The sequence below is a fragment of the Ranitomeya imitator genome, chromosome 4, assembly GCF_032444005.1.
Source record: "Ranitomeya imitator isolate aRanImi1 chromosome 4, aRanImi1.pri, whole genome shotgun sequence".
Classification (NCBI taxonomy): Eukaryota; Metazoa; Chordata; class Amphibia; order Anura; family Dendrobatidae; genus Ranitomeya; species Ranitomeya imitator.
In genome coordinates, this window is record NC_091285.1 from 529,119,483 (window position 1) to 529,143,869 (window position 24,387).

The following is a 24,387-nucleotide window of genomic DNA, read 5'->3' on the forward strand; positions in this document are numbered from 1 at the left end:
TTTCACTTCACAGGTGTGCCCTGTCAGGTTTAATAATTGGGATTTCTTGCCTTATAAATGGTGTTGGGACCATCAGTTGTGTTGTGCAGAAGTCTGGTGGATACACAGCTGATAGTCCTACTGAATAGACTGTTAGAATTTGTATTATGGCAAGAAAAAGGCAGCTAAGTAAAGAAAAACGAGTGACAATCATTACTTTAAGAAATGAAGGTCAGTCAGTCTGAAAAATTGGGAAAACTTTGAAAGTGTCCACAAGTGAAGTGGCAAAAACCATCAAGCGCTACAAAGAAACTGGCTCACATGAGGACTGTCCCAGAAACGAAGATCAAGAGTCACCTCTGCTTCTGAGGATAAGTTTATCCAAGTCACAGCCTCAGAAATCGCAGGTTAACAGCAGCTCAGATTAGAGACCAGGTCAATGCCACAGAGAGTTCTAGCAGCAGACACATCTCTACAACAACTGTTAAGAGGAGACTTTGTGCAGCAGGCCTTCATGGTAAAATAGCTGCTAGGAAACCACTGCTAAGGACAGGCAACAAGCAGAAGAGACTTGTTTGGGCTAAATAACACAAGGAATGGACAATAGACCAGTGGAAATCTGTGCTTTGGTCTGATGAGTCCAAATTTGAGATCTTTTATTCTAACCACTGTGTCTTTGTGCGACGCAGAAAAGTTGAACGGATGGACTCTACATGCTTGGTTGCCACCGTGAAGCATGGAGGAGGAGGTGTGATGGTGTGGGGGTGCTTTGCTGGTGACACTATTGGGGATTTATTCAAAATTGAAGGCATACGAACCAGCATGGCTACCACAGCATCATGCAGCGGCATGCTATTCCATCCGGTTTGCGTTTAGCTGGACCATGATTTATTTTTCAACAGGAGAAAGACACCCCTGTGTAAGAAGAAGAAGACCAAGAAGGAGAGTGATGGGGTGCTACGCCAGATGACCTAGCCTCCACAGTCACCAGACCTGAACCCAATCAAGATGGTTTGGGGTGAGCTAGACAGAGTGAAGGCAAAATGGCCAACAAGTGCTAAGCATCTCTGGGAACTCCTTCAAGATTGTTGGAAGCCCATTCCCGGAGGCTACCTCTTGAAGCTCATCAAGAGAATGTCAAGAGTGTGCAAAGCAGTCATCAAAACAAAAGGTGGCTACTTTGAAGAACCTAAAATCTACTATATAATTGTCTAAGGGTCACTTCCATCTGTCCGTCTGTCCTTCTGTCCGTCACGGTTATTCATTCGCTGATTGGTCTCGGCAGCTGCCTGTCATGGCTGCCGCGACCAATCAGCGACGGCCACAGTCCGGAAGAAAATGGCTGCTCCTTACTCCTCGCAGTCAGTGCCTGTCGCCCGCATACTCCCCTCCGGTCAGCACTAACACAGGGTTAATGCCGGCGGTAATGGACCGCGTTATGCCGCGGGTAACGCACTCCGTTACCGCCGCTGTTAACCCTGTGTGTCCCCAACTTTTTACTATTCGTGCTGCGTATGCAGCATCAATAGTAAAATGATCTAATGTTAAAAATAATAATAATAATAAAAAAAACCTTATTCTCACCTTCCGCCGTCGCATCCTCTCCTCGGCACTTCAAGCGGCATGTTCCGCTTCCAAAGATGCTATGGGAGAAGGACCTTCCATGACGTCATGGTCATGTGACCGTGACGTCACGGTCATGTGACCGCGACATCATGGAAGGTCCTGCGCTCATACCAATCCTGGGACCATACACCGCACAAAAGCGCCGGAACTACAACAGGCTCTTCGGATGGTGAGTATGTTTATTTTTTATTTTTTAACCTGTTACATACGTGACTGGGCAATATACTACGTCGCTGTGCAATATACTACGTGGCTGGGCAATATACTACGTGGCTCTGTGCTGTATATTACGTGGCTGTGCAATATACTACGTGACTGGGCAATATACTACGTGACGTGGCTGGGCAATATACTACGTGGCTGGGCAAAATACTACGTCGCTGTGCAATATACTACGTGGCTGGGCAATGTACTACGTGGCTCTGTGCTGTATATTACGTGGCTGTGCAATATACTACGTGACTGGGCAATATACTACGTGACTTGGCAATATACTACGTAGCTGGGCAATATTCTATGTGGCTGGGCAATGTTCTATGTGGCTGGGCAATATACTACGTGACTGGGCAATATACTACGTGACTGGGCAATATACTACGTGACTGGGCAATATACTACGTGGCTGGGCAATATACTATGTGACTGGGCAATATACTATGTGGCTGTGCAATATACTACGTGGCTGGGCAATATACTATGTGGCTGGGCAATATACTACGTGACTGGGCAATATACTACGTGACTGGGCAATATACTACGTGACTGGGCAATATACTATGTGGCTGGGCAATATACTACGTGGCTGGGCAATATACTATGTGGCTGGGCAATATACTACGTGGCTGGGCAATATAGTTTGTGGCTGGGCAATATTCTACGTGGCTGGGCAATATACTACGTGGCAAGTGGCTGGCCAATATACTACGTGACTGGGCAATATAGTACGTGGCTGGGCAATATTTCTCGTGGCTGGGCAATATAGTACGTGGCTGGGCAATATAGTATGTGGCTGGGCAAGATACTATGTGACTGGGCAATATACTACGAGGACATGCATATTCTAGAATACCCGATGCGTCAGAATCGGGCCACCATCTAGTTTAAGACATAATTTCAGTTGTTTCACACTTTTTTGTTAAGTATATAATTCCACATGTGTTAGTTCATAGTTTTGATGCCTTCAGTGTGAATGGACAATTTTCATAGTCATGAAAATACAAAAAAATCTTTAAATGAGAAGGTGTGTCCAAACTTTTGGTCTGTACTATATATATATATATAAAAAATTATACATACCACACACAAAATGAGAGACAGCGGCGCTAAAAGCCTTCAGCGAAGGACAGCTTATGGGAGAAAACAAAAGCTGCAAACAGGCATTGTGCACACCCTGTCAAACGTGCGAAAACTTAACCCCTTCATGACCTTGGGATTTTCCATTTTTCCGTGCTCGTTTTTCACTCCCCTCCTTCCCAGAGCCATCACTTTTTTATTTTTCCATCAATATGGCCATTCGAGGGCTTATTTTTTGTGGGACGAGTTGTACTTTTGAATGACATCATTGGTTTTACCATGATGTGTACTTGAAAATGCGGTAAAATTGCAAAAAAAGTGCAATCCCATGCGTGGTTTTTTTTTGGCTTTTTTGCTAGGTTCACTAAATGCTAAAACTGACCTGTCATTATGATTCTCCAGGTCAGTACAAGTTCATAGACACCAAACATGTCTAGGTTATTTTTTATCTAAGTAGTGAAAAAAAATTCCAAACTTTACTAAAAAAAAAAAAGAAGCGCCATTTTCCAATACCCGTAGCGTCTCCATTTTTCGTGATCTGGGGTTGGGTGAGGGCTTATTTTTTGCGTGCCAAGCTGACGTTATTAGTGATACCATTTTGGTGCATATACGTTCTTTTGATCGCCCGTTATTGCATTTTAATGCAATGTCGCAGCGACCAAAAAAAAGTAATTTTGGCGTTTTGAATTTTTTTCTCGCTACGCCATCTAGCGATCAGTTTAATCCTTTTTTTTGTTGATAGATCGGGCGATTCTAAACTCGGCGATACCAAATATGTGTAGGTTTGATTTTTTTTATTGTTTTGGGGTGAGCTAGACAGAGTGAAGGCAAAAGGGCCAACAAGTGCTAAGCATCTCTGGGAACTCCTTCAAGATTGTTGGAAGCCCATTCCCGGTGACTACCTCTTGAAGCTCATCAAGAGAATGTCAAGAGTGTGCAAAGCAGTCATCAAAACAAAAGGTGGCTACTTTGAAGAACCTAAAATCTACTATATAATTGTCTAAGGGTCACTTCCGTCTGTCTGTCTGTCCTTCTGTCCGTCACGGTTATTCATTCGCTGATTGGTCTCGGCAGCTGCCTGTCATGGCTGCCGCAACCAATCAGCGACGGACACAGTCCGGAAGAAAATGGCCGCTCCTTACTCCTCGCAGTCAGTGCCGTAGCGTCTCCATTTTTCGTGATCTGGGGTTGGGTGAGGGCTTATTTTTTGCGTGCCAAGCTGACGTTGTTAGTGATACCATTTTGGTGCATATACGTTCTTTTGATCGCCCGTTATTGCATTTTAATGCAATGTCGCAGCGACCAAAAAAAGTAATTTTGGCGTTTTGAATTTTTTTCTCGCTACGCCATCTAGCGATCAGTTGTGTAGGTTTGATTTTTTTTATTGTTTTATTTTGAATGGGGCTAAAGGGGGGTGATGTAACCTTTTCTTTTTTTTATTTATTTCATATTTTTTTAAAAATTGTTTTTTTAACTTTTGCCATGCTTCAGCAGCCTACATGGGAGGCTAAAAGCTGGCACAACTCGATCGGCTCAGCTACATAGCAGCGATCATCAGATCGCTGCTATGTAGCTGAATTGCAGGCTTGCTATGAGCGCCGACCACAGGGTGGCGCTCACAGCAGGCTGGCATCAGTAACCATAGAGGTCTCAAGGACCTCTATGGTTACTGTCCTGACGCATCGCTGACCCCTGATCATATGACGGGGGTCGGCGATGCGCTCATTTCCGGCCGCATGGCCGGAAGCGGTAGTTAAATGCCACTATCAGCGTTTGACAGCGGCATTTAACTAGTTAATAGCGGCGGGTGGATCGCGATTCCATTCGCTGCTATTGCGCGCACATGTCAGCTGTTCAAAATAGCTGACATGTCGCGGCTTTGATGTGGGCTCACCGCCAGAGCCCACATCAAAGCAGGGGATCTGACCTCGCATGTACTATCCCGTCCGAGGTCAGAAAGGGGTTAAATAAAATACACTCCAGAAACCATAACATAGGTATATACCTATTTTATGGTTTCTTTAGTGTATTTTATATAATTATATATGTTTTAGGAGAATAGGAAAGTTATTCTTAAATACAATTGCATCACAGCAAAATTTTTTACTCCAAAAAGTGTTAATTCTGGTATTATTAAAAGGCGTCTATCAGCCCAGACACAGTATAATCTAAGCACATCTCAATGCTTGGGATATAGCACCTTTAGGATTGAGGACATATAGGCCCTAACTGGCATATATGATCATCTTAATGAACAAGGTTACTGGAGTAAAATGCACCTAATTCATTAAGAGGTGCACACCTCTTAATAAATTAAGGTCATCTTACAAGTGCCATCAGAGACTGGAGTACAGTCTTGTACCACACAATATGGTGTAGCTGACCAGGAGTGGTGTGAAAATACCAAAAGACGCAATATTTTTAGCGCAATTTTCAAGTTGCACAAAAATATTGTGATTTATTAGTGTGCCTTGTGCCAGAATTCTGGCAGAAACACCTTAATGAGTTTTCTCAATAGTACTTGTCAAAAGTTTAAACACACCTATTCAGGCAATGATTTTCCTTGTACTTATTGGATTGTGCACATTGTAGATTGAAGGCAGTAAAGCCATGAAAGAACACATATGGCAGCAAAGAGTAAAGAAACATGTGTGAAATAAGCCAGAACCTTGAATGTATCCTCATTCGCAGTCATCAAAATCATCAAAACCAGCTCTCGTGAGTACCGACCCAGGAAAGAAAGGCCAAGAAAGACCTCTGATGCAGAGAATAAGTTCATCACAGTTCGTATCATCAGAAAATGCTAGCTGACATCACGTCCGATAACAGCCCTCATAAATAATGCACAGTTATCAAGTGGCATAAATATATCAACAACATCTTCCAAAGGAGAGGGCGAGAAGAAAGCCCTTATGGTCGAATTGCTGCACAGTACCCACAACTGAGGGCCACAAACAAGAAGAAGACACTTATTTGGACTTAGCAACACACGGAATGGACATTTGATCAGTGGAATTTATTCAATGGTCTGATTCAAAATTAGAGACTTTTGTTACAAATTGACATTTCTTTGTGAGACATGGTTTCTATATGTGTTTGCCTGCCGTGAAACATGGAGGGGGAGGTGTGATGGTGTGGGGGTGCTTAGCTGGGGATACTGTTGGTGATTTATTTCACTTTTCAAGACTCACTTACCCAGCATAGCTACCACAATACTCTGCAATGACTGGCCATCTCATCTGGTTTGCAACTTAGTGGAACCATCATTTGTGTTACAACAGGATAATTACCAAAAGCTTCAAGATAATGTACAAGCAATGTGAATAAGAAAGAAGATTGAGACGGTTTGGGATGATTTAGACCGTAGAGCAGCAGGGTGACTCAGTGGTTAGCACTGTTGCTTTGCAGTGCTGGGGTCCTGGGTTCAAATCCCACCAAGGACAAAATCTGCAAGGAGTTTGTCTATTCTTCCTGTGCTTGTGTGGGTGTTCTCCGGTTTCTGATAGGGAATTTAGATTGTGAGCCCCATTGGAGACAGTGATGGTAATGTCTGTAAAGCACTGTGGCATATGATAGTGCTATATATGCAAAGCACAATAGAATAAAAATAACACAGATTCTGGTTTGTACACACGTGTTTCTTTTCTCCTTGTTTCCATATGTGTTCCTTCGTGGATTTGCTGCCTCCAGTCTGATTCTGCAATGTTCACATTCCAAAAAGAACATTGAAAACCATTGAATGCACAGGTGTCCCAAAACTTTTGACTGATATTGTATTTATTAGAAAAAATTTCACAACAGTTACAATATTGTTATGGTCTGGTGATTAAGGAGCGACATGCGACTAGCTCTGAGCATGTGGTAACTATACTGACCGCAGTCCCTAAGCTCGACACAACACTAGAAGTAGCCGTGGAATGCTCCTAACTCTGCCTAGGCATCTCGTCACAGCCTAAGAGCTAACTACCCCTAAAGATAGAAGCAGGAAAACTATCTTGCCTCAGAGAAAATCCCCAAAGGATAGATTAGCCCCCCCACAAGTAATGACTGTGAGAGGAGAACGAAATGACACACGTAGTATGAAACAAGATTAAGCACAGGAGGCCACTTCTAGCTAGATAGAAATAGTACAGGACAGAACGCTGTGCGGTCAGTAATAAAAACTAGAAAAAGTCCACCGCAGAGGAATGCAAAAATCTCCACACCTGACTAAAGGTGTGGAGGGCAAACTCTGCTGCCCAGAGCTTCCAGCCTAGCTGAATAGATCCATACTGATAAGCTGGACAAATGAACAAAACATAGAAAGTACTGAACAACAAAGTCCACAACAAGTGAACTGCAAAAGGACAAGCAAGGACTTAGCTTTTGCTGAACTGGTCAGAGTGTCAGGAAAATCCTAAGAGCAATGACTCCAGGCAGGAACAATTGACAACTGGCATTGAATGAGGGATAAGGCCAGACTAATGTAGCCGAGCCAGAAAGACGATCAGTGAAAACAGCTGCTGAAGCTAAATCCAAGAAGCAGCCATACCACTCAAAACCACAGGAGGGAGCCCGAGAGCAGAACTCACAAAAATGCTACTTACAACCACCGGAGGGAGCCCAAGAGCGGAATTCACAACAGTACCCCCCCCTTGAGGAGGGGTCACCGAACCCTCACCAGAGCCCCCAGGCCGATCAGGACGAGCCAAATGAAAAGCACGAACCAAATCGGCGGCATGAACATCGGAGGCAACAACCCAAGAATTATCCTCCTGGCCATAACCCTTCCACTTGAAGCTTCCGCCTCGAAAAACGAGAATCCAAAATTTTCTCAACCACATATTCCAACTCCCCCTCAACCAACACCGGGGCAGGAGGATCAACCGATGGAACAACGGGCACCACATATCTCCGCAACAAAGATCTATGGAAAACATTGTGGATGGCAAAAGAGGCTGGAAGGGCCAAACGAAAAGACACAGGATTGATAATCTCAGAAATCTTATAAGGACCAATAAACCGAGGATTGAACTTAGGGGAAGAAACCTTCATAGGAACATACGATACGATACGATACGATACGATACACTTTATTGATCCCGTGGGAAATTATGGTATCACAGCAGCACGACTTAAATCATAAAAATCATAAAGGAATTACATAGTTGACATGACAGTTTGTTGACAGAAGAACATTATACATTAGAATAGGACATACACAACAAGTGAACTGAAATGTAGAGAAATAAGTAGACATTCACCTTGGTGGTTTAACCCTAATGTTATTGTTGTACATTCCCATGGCAGTTGGCACAAACGATTTCCTATATTTTTCCTTCTTACACCTCAGAAGTATAAGCCGGTTGCTGAAGGTGCTCTTCTGTCTCATGAATAGCTCATATAGTGGATGTGCATTATTGTTCATAATCGCCATACACTTTTTCAGAGTTCTTTCCTCCACTACCTCCCCAAAAGAGTCCAGATTGCAGCCCACAGCAGAACTTGCCTTCTTAATAATCTTATTCAGCTTATTAGCATCAGAGGCCTGCACACTACTACCCCAGCACGTGATTGCAAAAAAGATGGCACTTGCCACCACAGACTGGTAGAACATTTCTAACATTTTGCTACACACATTAAAAGACCTCAGTTTCCTTAGGAAATACAGTCTGCTCATCCCCTTCTTGTAGACAAACTCTGAGTGGCATCTCCAGTCCAGTTTGCTATCCAAATGGACCCCCAAATATTTGTAACTCTCCACCTGCTCTACCTCCTGACCAGCAATAGTGATCGGTAAGCATTCCATCTTTATCCTGCTATAGTTGGCCACCAACTCCTTAGTTTTCTTAACATTTAGTTGTAGATAGTTACCATTGCACCAATCCACGAAATTCGACACCACCCTTCTATATTCCTCATCCCCCTGGTCTCCCCTAATGCATCCCACAACCACAGAGTCATCCGAAAATTTTTGAAGGTGGCAAAGTTCAGATTTATACTGAAAGTCTGAAGTATACAGTGTGAATAGAAAGGGCGCAAGCACCGTTCCCTGGGGGGCACCTACACTGCTCAATAATCTGCTTGACACCACTGCTCCCATCTGTACAAACTGTGGCCGAACATGACGAGAGGACAACCAGACCAAATCCCCCACACGTAGCCGAGGACCAACACACCGACGGCGGTTAGCAAAACGCTGAGCCTTTTCCTGGGACAACGTCAAATTGTCCACCACATGAGTCCAAATCTGCTGCAACCTGTCCATCACAGAATCTACACCAGGACAATCAGAAGGCTCAACCTCCCCTGAAGAAAAACGAGGATGGAAACCAAAATTACAAAAGAAAGGCGAAACCAAAGTAGCCGAACTGGCCCGATTATTAAGGGCAAACTCGGCCAACAGCAAGAAAGTCACCCAATCATCCTGATCAGCAGACACAAAGCATCTAAAATAGGTCTCCAAGGTTTGATTAGTTCGCTCAGTTTGACCATTTGTCTGAGGATGGAACGCTGAAGAAAAAGACAAATCAATACCTTTCCTAGCACAAAAGGCCCGCCAAAACCTGGAAACAAACTGGGAACCTCTGTCAGACACAATATTCTCAGGAATGCCATGCAAACAAACCACATGTTGAAAAAACAATGGAACCAAATCAGAGGAGGAAGGCAATTTAGGCAAAGGTACCAAATGGACCATTTTAGAAAAACGGTCACAAACCACCCAGATAACAGACATCCTCTGGGACACAGGAAGATCCGAAATAAAATCCATGGAAATATGCGTCCAAGGCCTCTCCGGGACGGGCAAAGGCAAATGCAAACCACTAGCGCGGGAACATCAAGGCTTAGCCCGGGCACAAGTCCCACAGGACTGCACAAAAGAACGCACATCCTGCGACAAGGAAGGCCACCAAAAGGACCTAGCAACCAAATCTCTGGTACCAAAAAGCCCAGGATGACCGGCCAACACAGAACAATGGACCTCAGAAATTACCTTACTTGTCCATCTATCAGGAACAAACAGCTTCCCCACAGGACAGCGGTCAGGTTTATCAGCCTGAAACTCCCAAAGCGCCCGCCGCAAATCAGGGGAGATGGCAGACAGAATCACCCCTTCCCTAAGAATGCCAACCGGCTCAAGGACTCCAGGAGAATCCGGCAAAAAACTCCTAGAGAGGACATCCGCTTTAACATTCTTAGATCCTGGAAGATACGAGACCACAAAATCAAAACGGGAGAAAAACAGGGACAACCGAGCCTGTCTAGGGTTCAGCCGCTTGAACGACTCATGGTAAATCAGATTCTTATGACCGGTCAAGACCACAATGCGATGCTTGGCTCCCTCAAGCCAATGTCGCCACTCCTCAAATGCCCACTTCATAGCCAACAACTCCCGATTGCCAACATCATAATTGCGTTCCGCAGGCGAAAACTTTCGGGAAAAGAAGGCACATGGCTTCATCAAGGAACCATCAGAATTCCTCTGTGACAAAACGGCCCCTGCCCCAATCTCAGAAGCGTCAACCTCAACCTGAAAGGGAAGAGAAACATCCGGCTGACGCAAGACAGGGGCAGAAGTAAATCGGCGTTTAAGCTCCTGAAAGGCCTCAACAGCCTCAGAGGACCAATTAGTCACATCAGCGCCTTTCTTCGTCAAATCGGTCAGGGGTTTAACGTGTGAAGAAGTTGGCAATGAAACGGCGATAAAAATTAGCAAAGCCCAAAAATTTCTCAAGGCTCTTCACAGATGTGAGTTGAATCCAGTCATGAATGGCTTGGACCTTAACAGGATCCATTTCTATAGACGAAGGGGAAAAAATAAACCCCCAAAAAGAGACCTTCTGAACTCCAAATAGGCACTTAGACCCCTTCACAAATAGAGCATTATCACGAAGGATCTGGAATACCATCCTGACCTGCTTCACATGAGACTCGCAATCATTGGAAAAAATCAAAATATCATCCAAATACACAATCAAGAATTTGTCAAGATAATTGCGGAAAATATCATGCATAAAGGACTGAAATACAGAAGGAGCATTAGAAAGCCCGAAAGGCATCACCAGGTATTCAAAATGGCCTTCGGGCGTATTAAATGCAGTTTTCCATTCGTCACCCTGTTTAATACGAACAAGATTATATGCCCCTCGAAGGTCAATCTTGGTAAACCAACTAGCCCCCTTAATCCTAGCAAACAAATCAGAGAGCAAAGGTAAAGGGTATCGGAATTTGACCGTGATCTTATTAAGAAGGCGATAATCAACACAGGGTCTTAAGGAGCCATCCTTCTTGGCAACAAAAAAGAATCCCGCTCCCAATGGTGACGAAGACGGACGAATACGCCCCTTCTCCAAAGACTCCTCAACATAGCTCCGCATGGCGGCATGCTCTGGCACAGATTGAAAAGTTGGCCCTTAGGGAACTTACAGCCAGGAATCAAGTCAATAGCACAATCACAGTCCCTATATGGAGGAAGGGAACTGGACTTGGGCTCATCGAATACATCCTGGAAATCTGACAAAAATTCAGGAACATCAGAAGAGGGGGAAGAGGAAATTGACATTAAAGCAACGTCACTATGTACCTCTTGAAAACCTCAACTAGTCACAGACATTGATTTCCAATCCAGCACTGGATTGTGTACTTGTAACCATGGAAAACCCAGTACAACAACATCATGTAAATTATGCAACACCAGAAAACGGCAATCTTCCTGATGTGCAGGAGCTATGCACATAGTCAGCTGAGTCCAATACTGAGGTTTATTCTTGGCCAATGGTGTAGCATCAATACCCCTCAAGGGTATGGGACTCTGCAAAGGCTGCAAAGAAAAACCACAGCGCCTAGCGAATTCTAAGTCCATTAAGTTCAGAGCAGCGCCCGAATCCACAAATGCCATGACAGAAAAAGATGACAATGAGCAAATCAGGGTCACAGACAGGAGAAACTTAGGCTGCACAGTACTAATGGTAACAGATCTAGCGACCCTCTTAATACGCTTAGGGCAATCAGAAATAGCATGAGCAGAATCACCACAGTAAAAACACAGCCCATTCTGACGTCTGTATCCCCTCTGTTCCGCTCTAGTCAAAATCCTATCACATTGCATGGCCTCAGGACTCTGCTCAGAGGACACTGCCATATGGTGCACCACTTTGCGTTCGCGCAGGCGCCGATCAATCTGAATGGCCAGAGACATAGATTCGCTCTAACCAACAGGCGTGGGAAAACCCACCATAACATCTTTAAGGGCTTCAGAAAGACCCTTTCTGAAAATTGCTGCCAGAGCGTCCTCATTCCATTTAGTGAGCACAGACCATTTTCTAAATTTCTGGCAGTATAATTCTGCCGCTTCCTGACCCTGACACAGGGCCAATAGTGTTTTCTCAGCATGCTCTACAGAGTTAGGTTCGTCATACAATAATTCGAGCGATTGAAAGAAAGCATCTATATTGAGCAATGCCGGATCCCCTGACTCAAGAGAGAATGCCCAGTCCTGAGGGTCGCCACGCAGCAGAGAAATAACTATCTTTACTTGCTGAATGGGGTCACCAGAGGAACGGGGTTTCAGAGCAAAAAACAATTTTCAGTTATTTTTAAAGTTCAAAAACTTAGATCTATCCCCGTAAAACAAATCCGGAGTAGGAATTCTAGGCTCTAGGGCCGGAGTCTGAACAACATAATCTTGAATACTCTGTACTCTTGCAGCAAGCTGATCCACACGAGAAAACAACCCTTGAACATCCATGCCTGCATCCAAATGCTGAATCACCCAGAGATAAGAGGAAGGAAAAAGACAAAACAAACTAAGGAAAAAAAATGGCTCAGAACTCTTTTTCTTTTCCTTCTTTTGAGATGCATTCAGCTCATTTTTGGCCAGTTGTACTGTTATGGTCTGGTGATTAAGGAGCGACATGCGACTAGCTCTGAGCAGGTGGTAACTATACTGACCGCAGTCCCTAAGCTCGACACAACACTAGAAGTAGCCGTGGAATGCTCCTAACTCTGCCTAGGCATCTCGTCACAGCCTAAGAGCTAACTACCCCTAAAGATAGAAGCAGGAAAACTATCTTGCCTCAGAGAAAATCCCCAAAGGATAGATTAGCCCCCCCACAAGTAATGACTGTGAGAGGAGAACGAAATGACACACGTAGTATGAAACAAGATTAAGCACAGGAGGCCACTTCTAGCTAGATAGAAATAGTACAGGACAGAACGCTGTGCGGTCAGTAATAAAAACTAGAAAAAGTCCACCGCAGAGGAATGCAAAAATCTCCACACCTGACTAAAGGTGTGGAGGGCAAACTCTGCTGCCCAGAGCTTCCAGCCTAGCTGAATAGATCCATACTGATAAGCTGGACAAATGAACAAAACATAGAAAGTACTGAACAACAAAGTCCACAACAAGTGAACTGCAAAAGGACAAGCAAGGACTTAGCTTTTGCTGAACTGGTCAGAGTGTCAGGAAAATCCTAAGAGCAATGACTCCAGGCAGGAACAATTGACAACTGGCATTGAATGAGTGATAAGGCCAGACTAATATAGCCGAGCCAGAAAGACGATCAGTGAAAACAGCTGCTGAAGCTAAATCCAAGAAGCAGCCATACCACTCAAAACCACAGGAGGGAGCCCAAGAGCAGAACTCACAAAAATGCTACTTACAACCACCGGAGGGAGCCCAAGAGCGGAATTCACAACACAATATATCTTCATAGTCCAACGCTCCCAACCGTCCCTCATTGTGCGGGACTGTCCTGGTTTTGATGCTTTTCCCCGCTGTCCCGCACGGGACACTCTGCTTCCTGCAGACAACAGGAGAAGCAGCCGTCACATGCCCCCTTGTGTTAGGCCACGCCCCTTCCCCTTCCATATGTTCCTGAGTCTTCCAGTGTGTGTGTGCGGTACAGTTCAGAGAGGAAGAGAGAGGGCTCAGAGGGGACACTTCTTTGAGGTACGTAACAGTCACCACCTTACCAGGGCTTTCCTGCCGAACACAGCTTGGGTGCCGCAATGTAAGCGGCAGCAGTCCAGTGGACTGGAGTTAATGCCTGGCTAGTAATCGTGCATGGAATGAGTGGGACTGAGCAGGGTGGGATCTCACAGCCTCCTCTGTTTGCCTCGGCTGCTCAGTGCTGTGATTGCAGAGCGACAGATGATCACCAGTGTGTGTATGAGGTGTATGGAGCGGAGCTAAATGTGTACGAGGTGTAAGGAGTGGAGCCGCATGTGTACGAGGTGTATGAAGCGGAGCGCGTGTGTACGGAGCGGAGCGTGTGTGCAAAGTGTACAGAGCGCAGCCGCGTGTGTAGGAGTAGCTATGTGCGACCATTATACGGTGCGAAGTATCATGTGCGGCCAATATACAGTTATGGAGCATCATGTGCGGTCATTATACAGTATAGAGCATCATGTGCAGCCAATATACAGTATGGAGCATCATGTGTGGTCATTATACAGTATGGAGCATCATGTGTGGCCATTATACAGTATGGAGCATCATGTGTGGCCATTATACAGTATGGAGCACCATGTGAGGTCATTATACAGTATGGAGCATCATGTGCGGTCATTACACAGTATGGAGCATCATGTGCAGTAATTATACAGTATGGAGCATCATGTGCAGTAATTATACAGCATGGAGCATCATTTGAAGTAATTATACAGTATGGAGCATCATGTGTGACCATTATACAGTATGGAGCATCATGTGTGGTCATTATACAGTATGGAGCATCATGTGCGGTCATTATACAGTATGGAGCATCATGTGCAGTAATTATACAGTATGGAGCATCATGTGCAGTAATTATACAGTATTGAGCATTATGTGTGGCCATTATACAGTATGGAGCATCATGTGTGGCCATTATACAGTATGGAGCATCATGTGCGGTCATTATACAGTATGGAGCATCATGTGTGGTCATTATACAGTATGGAGCATCATGTGCAGCCAATATACAGTATGGAGCATCATGTGCAGTCATTATACAGTATGGAGCATCATGTGTGGCCTCTATACAGTCTGGAGCACTGTGTGGCCATATTTTTTTGTTTATAATTATTCTTTATGAAACAGTGTGATCAGCAGTGCTAAATGGGTGTGGTTGGGACGTGGATATGGGTGTGGCTAGTTATGAATGGGTGTGGTCAGAGGCGTTGCCTAAAATTTGCCGCGGTCTCTCTTTCCCATCATCAAAAGTTGGGAGGTATGTAGTACATTAAAAACTGGTATAAACCACCAATATATAGATAGAACAAAAACGTAAAGGACTCACAGAAAAGATTCCCCATCAAAGGGAATCTAAACATAAATTGTCAAATCCCTGAGGTTTATCTAGATAGATACATCAGTATCAACCTCCAAAGGGAAAAAAATGTCTCCTAGAGAGGAGTAATTTTTAACCCCAATATCTCGGACACATTTGGGAAAATGTGTCCGAGATATTGGGGTTAAAAATTACTTTCCTGACAGCGTGGATGGGTACATGTGCGGCCGGATTTGTAGGCCCCCCCTCCCCAGATGCTGTGGACGTGAGTGATCCTACCCTGGTGTGATTAGAAGCTCAGAGGTGAGATCGTTCCTGTTTTTACATTTTGTGTCTCTATGAAAAACGAGAAACGAGATATACAGTCATTGTGGTTTGCCAACAATACATATGTGCACTCCCCTCTGGGAGATACTTCTTGCTTCACATGTTGATTGTATGTTGCCTACCATACATATGGGTTATGTACTCCTCTCTAGGAGACATTTTTTTCCCTTTGGAGGTTGATACTGATGTATCTATCTAGATAAACCTCAGGGATTTGACAATTTATGTTTAGATTCCCTTTGATGGGGAATCTTTTCTGTGAGTCCTTTACGTTTTTGTTCTATCTATATATTGGTGGTTTATACCAGTTTTTAATGCATACTTATTAAAAGTTATTTTTTATATTAGTCACACCCTGCTTCCTAACATATTTTTTTGATTGGTGGATATAGAGCTTTTTAGGTATGTAGTACACACAAACCATGACATAGAAAAAGTGCCATTATTTTATACACAGTGAAAGTTACTGTGGTCTATGAAAGTAATTTATCTTGTGACAGATGATCAAAATGTAGAAATGATTTTCTGATAACATACTTCATGACACTGGCAGGCATTATGTCACTTTTGATACATGTGCCACAGAACAGGGTTATATTATATTATACTAGATGGTAGTCCGATTCTAATGCATACGGTATTCTAGAATATTTATGTAGTTTATGTAGATTTTAGAATAATACATTGAATACACAGGTTTCGTCCGGCCGCGACCAATTAGCGAAGCGTGGTTCAAATCCCGCGCCAATTTGTGGCCAGACTGCGCCTGTCGCTCCTGACGAAGCCACGATGGCAAAACGCGCGTCGAGGCCTTTTTCCTCCTTACAGCATTCCGGCATCCCACTACCAACATGTCCCAAGGTAATTACGCAGTACTATTAGTGCTTTAACACTCACTTCTTAGACACCTTGGTTGTCGTTGATGCTTATTTATGCTCTTGGTCCTTATACCTATTAGGATCTCTTTCTAGGGAGTCTTTTAACCCTTGATCAATTGCATCTGTGGGCTTATCATATATATATATATATATATATATATATATATATACACATATGTATAATATGACCTTCTTCTGACATTCACCCACTATGACCATAGAGCATATGCCGCTTTGATGTTGTAATAGGGACGCTTGGATTTGCATGTGTTCTTTACCAGTATCATCTTCACCATCTTTATATACTGGTCTCTTCAGCTGTTGTTTCCCATTCACCACTGTTTGTCCATATATGTATTTATTTATCATGTCTATGTATATTTGATACCTTAATAAATTTGTTCTGATTGATTTTGATACCTCTACCGCTTTGGCGTGGATTTTTGGTCAATAATTAACTTTACTATAAATTATGGATTATTAGACCCGCTGACACTCATCATTGTTCCACAACTGAGCGTGATTCTTTATAGGTTTATGTGTTTTGACCTAGAGGTATGCCCTCTATTGGTCGAGAGGACACCTTCGTTTAGGTGTTATTGCACAGCCCACGTAGTATATCGGACAGCCCATGTAGTATATTGCACAGGCCACGTAGTACATTGCACAGCCCACGCAGTATATTGCCCAGCCCACGTAGTATATTGCACAGCCCATGTAGCATATTGCACAGCCCACGTAGTATATTGCACAGCCCACGTACAATATTGCACAGCCCACGTAGTATATTGCACAGCCCACGTATTATATTGCGCAGCCCACATAGTATATTGCACAGCCCACGTAGTATATTGCACATGCAGCGCCCCAGAGATCTGGTTGTTGCAGTATGACACTCTGCCACTAAGGGGAGTGATGGTACGTCTGATGGCACTGAAGGAATTCTCCTGACCAGGTATCACCAGAACACATTACACTTCACACTCCGGCCACTAGGGGGAGAAAAAGGCTTTATTTATTGGGCCACTCCTCACACTGGTAAAACTAGGGCCTGGGGAGGAAGTTAGTCAGAAGCTGACTGGGTTGGATTCAGGCAACATCTCGTGGCAGGGGGTGTTGCGGGGAGAAGACACAGGGGGGTCCCTGTCAGGCGTGGGAACCTGGCAGGTGCCTAGCGAACAGAACAGAACGTTACGGAGCCGCGTCTGCACCTCCTGCGGCGGCATCCTAAGAAAGAGATAAGAAAGGAAGGATATTGTGGAACGAGATCAAGCAAAAAGGAGTACCAGTAGGAGTCGTGCCGTGAGACCGAGGCAACATCCTACTGAGGCGTGTAGCCGGTGGCCGGAACACCGCGGGAGTAACTGACTTCAGGCCTTACTTCAAACTCCGCAGGACAGTTAATTATAGGTTGGCTGTCTACCTTAAATTTCCTAAGAAGACATAGGGGGCAACATTGGGAGAGGGGCATCTCTAGGGTCCCGGAAGACCTCCAAGCCTTCCCGTCATACGGGCGCGTCCTAGCCAAAAAATACTGGGGGACGAGAAACTAGCAACATCTGGAACTAAAGAGAGGGATAGCTGTAGAGAACGACCGAATGGGAACAGCAGTTGTGAGGACTATACCGAATGCTCAGCAGGGTAGGACTACAACACACAGGCGCTAGTGGTGGGCAACGATTTTCATCTGCGAGGGAAACTCTGGAAGTGCCCATCAGACCGGCCTGTCTTTGATAGCCCTGTTAAACGTGCTCTGGATTGAGGATCCTGAAGTCTTCAGTAAAGAGGTAAAGAGACTGCAACCTTGTGTCCTCGCTATTGCCTGCACCTCACACCATCGCCACCATCCACCTTACTGGGAAGCCCTGGGGACATACTTCACCTGTGGGAAGGTATACCATCCAACTGCCATTCCATCACCCCAGCGGACCCCACAGCAGCGTCGGTCACCCTGACCGAACACCACAGGTGGCGTCACGAACCCCTGACAGACTATACCACCACCTTTATTGGACGCCCCTTAGCAGGGTCGCGGACCGGGTCTAGCCACCGTGACAGCCTCAGAACCGAACCAGAGAGGCCCGGTACCGAGAACGCGTGGCCCTGTGTCTGGGGGCGATCCACACAGCCCATGTAGTATATTGCACAGCCCCCGCAGTATATAGCAATGTGGGCATCATATCCCTGTTAAAAAAAAGAATTAAAATAAAAAATAGTTATATACTCACCTTCTATTGGCTCCCGGATCATGGCGAAGCGGTTACCGACGCTCCTCGCGCGCTCTGGTCTCAAGAGTGCATTGCAGTCTCACAAGATGATGACGTAGCAGTCTCGCGAGATCGCAATGCATGGAGCGGTCACCGGGGCGTCGCGAGGAGCAGGAAAGGCCTGTTCTGGATCCGAGAGGCTGACGGACAGTGAGTATATAAAGATTTTTTTATTTTTTTTATTATTTTTAACATTAGATCTTTTTACTATTGATGCTGCATAGGCAGCATCAATAGTAAAAAGTTGGTCACACAGGGTTAATAGCAGCGTTAACGGAGTGCGTAACACTGCGGCATAATGCGGTCCGTTAGCGCTGCCATTAACCCTGTGTGAGCGCTGACTGGAGGGGATTATGGAGCGGGCACTGACTGTGGGGAGGAAGGAGCGGCCATTTTGCCCGACTGTGCCCGTCGCTGATTGGTTGTGGCTGTTTTGCCGCGACCAATCAGCGACTTGGATTTCCATGTCAGACAGAGGCCGCAACCAATGAATATCCGTGACAGACAGACAGAAAGATGGAAGTGACCCATAGACAATTATATAGTAGACTATGTTAGTGTGCTAGCATGGTGTGCCCATGATTACTTGTTTTCTAATTATTTTTCTAAAGAGATAAAATGCAATTTTCCTGTAAGGGTGGTAGTTGCGATTACGTTGGGGATTAGTATGTATGTTGCTATCTTTTACAGCATGGTTCATCTAGACAAAAGATTAGTCTTTAGGTAAGTTTGCTGTGAGATGGAAAAAAGATGACTAGAAACACCCAAACATTGTGCCTGATACCAACAGCACAATAGCATTTCAAAAACCCTAAGATAATTACTTAGCAACCAGACCGCCACTGACACCATTGGGCAAATTGCAGTAAATTGCTCTTTCTCTGCAGGAATCTCACTGCGCTCCCTTTGTAATATATCCTCATTTCCTCTGTTCGGTGTGTTAGTGGATGCAATACATTTACACAATAAAGATGACTGCCATTCCAGCAAATTTTGTCTGAATACCGGCAATACATCTGTTAGGTTTCTGGAATGGCTGCTACTATTATTGGTCGCCTGCGCTTACTCAGCAAATAGCACAATTGTATTACGTTCCTGAAGGGACAGGTCTTTTAGTGGCAAAATGATGTTTGGATCATTTATTTAGCATGAATTTCTGCAATAACTTGGTAAATGTGGCTGTCCTGAAATTTCAGCTAAATCTACAGTTCTTGCTCAAGCCTGAAGGAATTTAACTACAAAGAATTACTGGATATGTGAAGTTATAATATTTAGATGATAAAAGATTGAACAATTCACGTCTCAATGTGTAACCTTCATTAGGTATCAATAATAAAAATAATATCTCAGTACACTATAATATACTGTACTTATAGAGCAGAGTAGGGGTCGGCGCTCTATTTCTTTAACACAGATCAGTGACCCCCTGGTTCCATATAGTCTAATGCTGCAACTAGGGGTAAAGGGCGAGTGATACCCTTTTTATGATGGATCCATCTCAGCGTTGGGATGAATGCTCTAAAGAGAAATCATAATGCAGATGTTATCGAAGCCCAAGGGCGGGGGAAGACAGCCATAGATTCTTTCATTCAAGAGAATCGGGTCAATTATGCAAAGGACAGTCTGATCAAACTCTGATTAGTGTGTGATCAGAGCATCAGCATACTGTGATCTGATTCACTCGGATGAGAAAATTGGAACACACTGTGAGGAGAAGATGGAGAGCAACATTTCTCCATCTTCTCCATTGTGTTAGTGTGTAGAAAATGGATGAGTGCAATAATAATAATAATCTTTATTTTTATATAGCGCTAACATATTCCGCAGCGCTTTACATTTAGCACACATTATCATCACTGTCCCAGATAGGGCTCACAATCTAAATTCCCTATCAGTATGTCTTTGGAATGTGGGAGGAAACCGGAGTGCCCGGAGGAAACCCACGCAAACACGGAGAGAACATACAAACTCTTTGCAGATGTTGTCCTTGGTGGGGTTTGAACCCAGGACTCCAGCGCTGCAAGGCTGCTGTGCTAACCACTACGCCACCGTGCCGCCCCTTTTGTATTCCAATTGTATCAAACTCAGGCATGCAGCAATTTATTCCTCAGACATAATGTGTCCAAACTAACACTGGTCCGGGTGTGATCCAATGTTGCACTTAGACTGATAATACGGTCATCTGCATGAGCCCTAAGGAAGATACAGGCATGGGATAGAGGTCTGGCACCAAAATTACATGACCCAACACAACCACACTACTAGTTTTCTGAATTCCAAAAGTCAGGGAAACATACTCACCAAAATACCGTAAAATTCCCCAGATAGTTTAGACTCTAACATAGTAATAGGCTCCTGATATAACTCACTTTGGAGCCACTGGGGTCTATTTCTATGGGAACTTTTGTTGAAAATGTATCTCAACAAAAAGTGTTGACTATTTTTTATTCTCTGTAAATGATATCGTTAAGGCTGACCATGCTCACAAGATCAATTATTTGCCCTAAAATAAATTGTCTTACAGTGTAAACTCCTTTTTATACAGAATCCAGCAAGTAATTTGTCTGCTCAATAAGGGTCTGAGGTCTCCGATCGCAGGTGATCAGCTCTAACTCCAAAGGGAAGCCACAGACAGTCGCACGTAGCATTACAAGCCAGCCAAACAGATGAACTGCTGTCCATGTAATGCATGGACCTTCCAGGACCACAAGAGCAGGAGCCAGTCTACCAAGGAAGCTTTGTGGCACAGACAGACTCCCTATATGATACCCACACGGCCTAACGGCATAGTGTGGTCTGCACTGATGGGACAATCCTTCTAACGAAAGAATTCTCTATTGTGTCATAATTCTAATGTTTCCACAATTCAGACTGATTGATAAAAACATCACACTTTGAACAGCAGTAACGTCCTTAGCTTTGGTGTTTTCATAGGTTTTTGGTGGTCCATGATCATAGTCTTCATTACCAAGCAATGTATCTATTTCTAGGAAATGGGAAAAAATATTTTCTATATGACTTTAAGTAAAACCTAGCCCGAGGTATAAAATACTTTGTGCAGAAGTAAAGCTGTGATTCAAGAGCACGGGTGTGGACATACCATTGGTGCAATCTGTACAGTTGTGATTTAACTGTACAAAAGCGGACGTACCATTGGTGCTATCTGTGCAGACACAGAGGGGCCCTATAAGGGGTGCCATCCAACCCCCAAAGTTGAACACAAAGGGGTGCGTTATCATGAACTATTGGACTGCAAAGGCCCCACATACATTTTTTGCACTCGGGCCCTCATTTGTCTCTGCCCCTGCAAGAACAAGATGTCAAACACATGGATGGTCTAATAAGGTTTCCCACCATTATTCTGCTAGAGTATGAGCTGCTCTTGTACCTAATGTTAGTGCCTTACTCTATATTCAAAGAATTGCATTATTTTTTCCCATTTTCCCTGTTAAGGCCGGGGTCACACTTGCGAGTGCAATGCGAGAAACTCGCACGAGTCTCTCGCCTCAATACCCGACACTACCGCCGGCACTCGGGACCGGAGCGTCTGGCTGCATGGAATTCTATACAGCTGAACGCTCCAGTCCCGAGTGCCGTCGGCAGTGCCGGGTATTGAGGCGAGAGACTAGCGCAAGTTTCTCACATTGCACTCGCAAGTGTGACTCTGGCGTTACTTGTACCTTCAGTGTAATCTCTTACTTAACAATGTGACTTAATGGAATTATGCCCCCTTGACTGCTGGGCATCAGAGCAGTTGCTTACTTCTTCAGGGGGAATAACTTTTGCGCCTATTATATTAATCTGGATTTTCCAGACTGATTGAAAACGGTCTTACTGCTCCAAAAATATTTATGGCATACTTAAAATGTATTCTTTACTGTTATTTGTTATTGTATCTCCAAAAATGTTGAACTTGAGGTAAGTCTTTCAGAGATATGGCTGCATATTATGTGTGTATGCACGCTATTACTTAGGGCTGTCCAGGACCATAATACTGATGATGTATCCGTAAAATAGGCCATCTGATTGTTGGGGGCTCAATTATCGGCATCATCGCTGATCAGCTGTTTAAACAGAACCTGTCATGTAAAATAAGGCTATTAACCTGCAGATATGGGGTTAATCGACAGGTTAATAGCATTCTGACACGTGAGGAGCCCACACTGAGAGCCCCACTGCCGGGAGAAAATGAACTTTATTCATACCGTCAGTGTTTGTCTTCCAGTTATTGGGGCGGCGGCTGTAACCGCGCCCCAGCACTGACTGACGCCACCCTCAGCATTAGGACCGGGGGCACGGTTACACAGAGCGGTGTCTGAAACTGTCCCAGAACGCTGTTAAGCGTCATATTAACCCCATATCTGCAGGTTAATAGTGTTATTTATTTACATGACAGGTTCCATATCCTTATACAAGTGAAAGGGGCAATGTTGCAACCCAACAGAGCCGCTACTAAGAGTTTGGTGTGCAGGTAGGCCACACAATGTGAATGATGGAAAGTCTGCTGAGTACTGCGGCCTATTTAAAGGGACACTGTCACCTGAATTTGGAGGGAACAATCTTCATCCATGGAGGCGGGGTTTTGGGGTTTTTGATTCACCCTTTCCTTACCCGCTGGCTGCATGCTGGCTGCAATATTGGATTGAAGTTCATTCTCTGTCCTCCATAGTACACGCCTGCACAAGGTGCAATCTTGCCTTGCACAGGCGTGTACTATGGAGGACACAGCATGAACTTCAACCCAATATTGCAGCCAGCATGCAGCCAGCGGGTAAGGAAAGGGTGAATCAAAAACCCCAAAACCCCGCCTCCATGGCTGAAGATTGTTCCCTCCAAATTCAGGTGACAGTGTCCCTTTAAACAGCTGACTGGCAGCGGTGCCGAGAATGGGATCTCCACCGATCTGATATTCATGGCCTATCCTAAGGAAAAGTCCATCAAAATGATGATCCTGAAAAACCCCTTTATATTCCAGGGGAAATCCAAAGTATATTGTTACTTAGCTTTTTCTGTTTCTAACTGCTTTAGTATCTCACACTAACCAGAGGGACAGTGACTGGACACCTATTATTTCAGGATTGGGGTAGGTTCTAGGGGGTCAGTCACACACCGAACACACTGCATCGGGTCATAGAAAAACCCATTAAGTCACGCAGTCAAAATATCTAAAAAGTCATGGTTTTTGCCAATTCATGTTACTCGTATTATCAGACACTCGGAATAGATGCTTTGGAGTTGAATATCAGCGAATAATAAAAGTCTCTCTCTGGCAGTGAGCGATCGGTTGCGGGTCAGAGTAAGGGTGAGCGGAGAGTAGTCATGTCAGCATGAGGCTTGTAGAAATAGCAGCGTAGGTTCTGGACTTCTGGAATCCAATACCCCACCCTCCCCTCTTCTGGTTTTGTTCCAGCTCTCTCCATGGTTACCTGACATGGAGAACAGTACAAGAGCTTCTGTGGAGCAGCCGCCTTTAGATCCAGGCAGTAGAAAACCCAGGAATTCCCTTCCTTCACTTCTCACATGTCCAATACAGCTTTATTGCAAATGATAAAGGCTGGATAATATTCTTCTTCTGATCCTGCCTTCTATACTTCTATATTCCCCCTGTAATGTATCTGTTGCAGCCACAATGTGATGAGCGGTCATTAATTCATTCATCTCTTCATGCTGTTGTAATAATAAAGGGGATTCTCCCAGTCGCCTCTAGGAAATCCTGCTTATATGATCTGATCGCTCAGACACCACATTGGCTTATACAGAGTC

At 44.4% G+C, this 24,387-nt stretch overlaps 1 protein-coding gene across 1 annotated transcript in view; it reads right to left on the reverse strand.

Moving 5' to 3' along the window:
* Positions 1–24,387, reverse strand: part of SEMA4B (semaphorin 4B) — a 454,316-nt gene that overhangs the window by 429,067 nt on the left and 862 nt on the right. The window lies entirely within an intron of this gene.